Here is a 4,400-nt window from a genome sequence, read left to right as displayed (position 1 = left end):
CTTCCCGCCGCCGGGCTACGGAGCCGCGGCCGCGCGGGGCGGGTTTCGCGGGGCGCAGCTCGGCGTCGGAGGTGAGCACTAGAGCGATGCCAGCTGTGTCCAGGCCATTATATTCTTCCCTCTGCCAAGGAATGTCTTTACTGGTTGCCAGGCTTGCCAATAAAACTTGCGAGTGAAAAAGCGTTGGTTTCCAGGAAAAGTACTTCTGTTTTTTAACCTTCCCCTTGCTGTCCAATTACTGATGTGTTCAACCTCCAAGGAACAGCTTCGTAAAACTGTCTGGTAAACCCAGAGGCAGATGCCTTAGAAGAGTTGCCACAGAGATGTGTAAATGTACACACACATATATACACACGCACATGCACAGCTACATGCACACACGGTTTTCAAGGCATTTCAAGGGTTTTACAAGGCATTTATGGTTATTAAGTACAATCACACCAAAGAACTAGTCTCCTCTAAGGCTCCTAGGAGCTATGGTAATATAAGTAATAAAACTTAGATATCTGTACATGCACTTTTATGAAGCCACAGATGCTCTCTTTGCAGTTATTTGAGCACTGCTGGAAGTAACCCCTGCTTGTTTACAGACAGAAAACAATGTGTCACTCTGCAAAAAGCGAAGTACAATAAAAAGAGGTGAAAGAATAGTTTAAAAAGTAGAGCTCTCAAGACGTAAGTATTATTTTCCACAGACCACAGGGAATGCACAAAAGAAGTGGTGTTTTAAATGCACCTTGTGTAACAAGCCCTTGAAACTCACAGCTGCAGGAGTTCCATGGGCTGTGACCCCAGGTGAGCCCCACTTTCTAGTAGGTCTCTGCCCTCAAAATGAAGCAGCATGCCATTTAAAGGTAAAAGAAGTCATCATTCAGTTCCTGAGTGTGTTACAACTGCGTAAGGCCACATGCAGTTCCATTTCTGCCAATCTGTAAACAGACTGGTAGGCATGATGTGAACAGAAAAGTTGTACTGAAGAAGAAAAGAGCTTTGTCAGTATGTATTTCAGTGGCTCCCCGGAGTCCCTTCTTTGACTAAATAAAACCAAAGCTTTCAGCCTTTCTTTTTTGTCCAGGTGGCATTAGCCCCCTTCATTAGATCTCTGTGTGTTGGATGCATGGCTCTGGCATGTCACCATCTCACCTGCTCAGCTCATGCCCCAATTCCTGCCCCAGTGAGACCGGCTGGCCAACTGTGACAGCAACACGGCTAATGTTTGCATGTGAGGATGGCATCAGCCAAGCCAGGCAAGGTCAGTTCTCCCGTCTTGCAAAACAGAAGAGGTTGGCAGACTACACTCAGTGGCAGACGACCAATTCAGAGGTGCTACACTTGATAAACGCAAGTAGGTATTTTAAGATTGTGTAGCATGAAGAAAAGGACCCTCGATAGTTCATGAAAAAAAGTTTTCTATTTAACTTGATAACTCCTAAAATAGAGGCAGAGATTCTTAGCCAAGGATTACATTTAAAAATAATTGCACATGTATAACTGTGGGGTATAAGTGCGGTTTGTTAGGTAGAAGGCAGATACACAGCTTTCCTTTAGCACACACTTTTGCTCTCAAGAGTTGTAGACACTGCAAACATTGAAACAGTAAGTTACAAAGGGAACACTCGGTACAGGACACTCTGGCTGATATTTCCTGCAGTTTAGATGATCTTGCCAGGTAGCAGAAAACAGCACTTCTCTATTCACTAGAGCCTTTTGGAGAGGTGCTGTGTGACAGGGAGGCTGTCGGAGGCAGAAGTGTTTGCATGGGATGGAGACTGCAACTACCGTAACTGTCCCTGTGGCAAGAACACCCACAGAAACAGGTAATTTGCCCCTCCCACACCAACTAACAGCCAGAAGCAAAAAATGTTAAAGTAACTTACATCATCGTTTGCCTGTATCATTACTAAGGAGGAACTGAAAGCTGTTTTATGAGGAGCAGACAGACAAAACTAGCTTGAGCTTGAGACATAAAAAACCCAAACCACTAAGATACCTGAAGGCATCCCAATTAAGTGATATTACCATCCTGATCAAGATGCAGTCATTGTTAGTAAGCACCCCTGATTTTTAACAGAGATATTCCAATTAAGTAGATTTCCTGATTAGGCGCACTTAAATTAAGTGGAGAGAACAGCGTGGAGGAAACCCGGATGGCTTTTTATAAGGGCCAGCTTCAGAGAGGAGATTTGTCACTTGCAACAGGGCATAAGTGGAGTTCAGGCCACGTAGCCCAAAATCACAGCAATGCCCCTTTGCCGCATGCTAGGCAACCATCTAACCTTGAAGGCATCCAGCCTCTGTCGGTGCCTCCGTCTCTTACCTGCGTGTTCCCCAAGCACTGGTAGCTCTGCTGCTGGGCATGCCTGCAACCGCCTGAGTCAGAGCATCTTGGCACCTGCTTTCAGCCTAAATCCCAGTGGGATCCAAAAAGTAGGCAGAGTGGCGTCTAAGTACCCGCAGGGTCTGATTCAATAGATAATGTCTTGGGCTTTGGGACAAATTTGAAGGGAAGGTTCTTATCACCTCTGCACCACATATCTCTGTATTTTACAGGTCTCAACTCTGGCCAGATCCTCATGGCTTTTGGATGGAGTGACTTGAAGTGACACATTCTGGCAGGAGTCACATAGCTTTTTATGTTATTGCCTCTCCTTGTTACTCAGGCCTTGAGCTTGAAGGTCTAAAGCACAGGTTCTGGAAAAAAAAATGCAGACAGCAAGACTTCCAAACACTGGCCCTTTAGAAAGCTCTGAGCTGAACCTGCCAAGTGTGCTGAGTGAAGGAGAGAAGGTTATGAGGCTTACATCTAGATACGTTGCACTTAATATTCACCATGGGCACAGCTACAACTGGAACAACTGTTCTGTATAGGAGAGAGCTCTGCAAAAGAAGGTTGCAGTGATAGGGATGGCCAGCCTGGGCCATGGGAATAGTTTCATGTCTCTCCATGCATCTGTTTCCCTCCAGAGGCTGGGCATGTCTTGCATCTACACAATAAGGGAAGGAATGTGAGCCCTCCACCACACCTCTAGCTTTCAACATTTGCTGAGCCTGTTTGTCTATTTTGGTTCTGTTTTGTTTTGTTTTGTTTTGTTTTCACCTATGACTTTTGAGATTGTAATCTCAGCAGGGTAGGGACTGCCTTGTGTTCTACATTTATACGCTGACTGTGCCTGGGATCTTGAGCTGATGTGCTAATAATGAATAAGCATAATTTTCTTGGGGGATACTCTTCAAGGATTCATCTGGAACTGATTGGACTGGGGATAAAACAGAACATTTCCTTTGGAAGAGAAAGGCTTATGATAACCACTCCAGTAAAACGATCACTTTCTGCAGAGGTGAACACAGCTGTTGCACTCAGTAGTGTTCATCATGGATTTGCATAGACTGAGTAGCACATCGTGTCCCTCTTTCTCCTAAAGTTAGGAGAATGGCAGCATCTGTCTAAATGTCTTCGAAGAAAATGATGACACGGAATTTTCTTGCTGACCTGAAGCAAAGGTGTGCTCTTGATGTGTGCCTGTTTTTCAATTTGCCTACCCATAAAAATTCCAAATGTAGTAGTTTCACGTAGTTATTTTGTCTCAGAGGTCTCTTGCTTGTGTGTCATCCTGACCTTGCATGGCTGTGTGGCATCGCAGTAAATCAGTCCAGAAATTATTATTTGAATTAATGCTTGAAATTAATGTTTGAAATATTTTATTTTATTTTTTCTTTTCATATTCTGCTTTCCCTTTCAAATGAGGCCAGCTCCTCAAGCCATTAAACTGAATTGCATCAGTTGTGGCTCTGGCTCGGAGAAATTAAAGGCGAGCACCTGTACCAGCTCAGCACCACCACACTGAATGCACTCACCGAAGGTCAGCCACGGAAGAGCGAGCAAGGCTAGAGCTTGGGTGATGCTGCTAGATTCCAAGTGTGTGCATTATGTGCCAGGAAGAACCATGCAGTGGTGTTAGGGAAAACTGCTGGTTTAGGCAGTTCCAGCACTGAAATTGGTCTCTTACTCTGGAAGCTGTCCCTTGCAAAGTGCAGTGTGCAGCAGTGGCATCGTTATTTTTTTTTGTGCAGGCTTAAATATGCTCATTAACTCTTCAAAATAATGTTATCTCTTCCAGCGCATTTCCCATTGAAGTGAATGGAAATGTTCCCATTGACTTTAAAGCACAATTTCCTCCACCTACTCCTTCTTAAAAGACTTAATCAAGCATGTTTAGTGGAAACCTATGATAGTTGTCTAATGACTGGCTCACTTTGCCCAGGGAAAAATGTAACTATAAACTGAAACATGATGCTGAAAACTAAGTTTAGTAGAAAGTGTTTAGTCTAGTGCTGGATGAATGATGGAAGCTTGTATTTGTGAATAATTTATTTGACAATTGGTGCGGGAAAAAAAATGA

This window comes from Corvus brachyrhynchos, unplaced genomic scaffold (assembly GCF_000691975.1).
Source record: "Corvus brachyrhynchos isolate BGI_N302 unplaced genomic scaffold, ASM69197v1 scaffold237, whole genome shotgun sequence".
Classification (NCBI taxonomy): Eukaryota; Metazoa; Chordata; class Aves; order Passeriformes; family Corvidae; genus Corvus; species Corvus brachyrhynchos.
Note: the sequence above shows the minus strand (reverse complement) of the source record.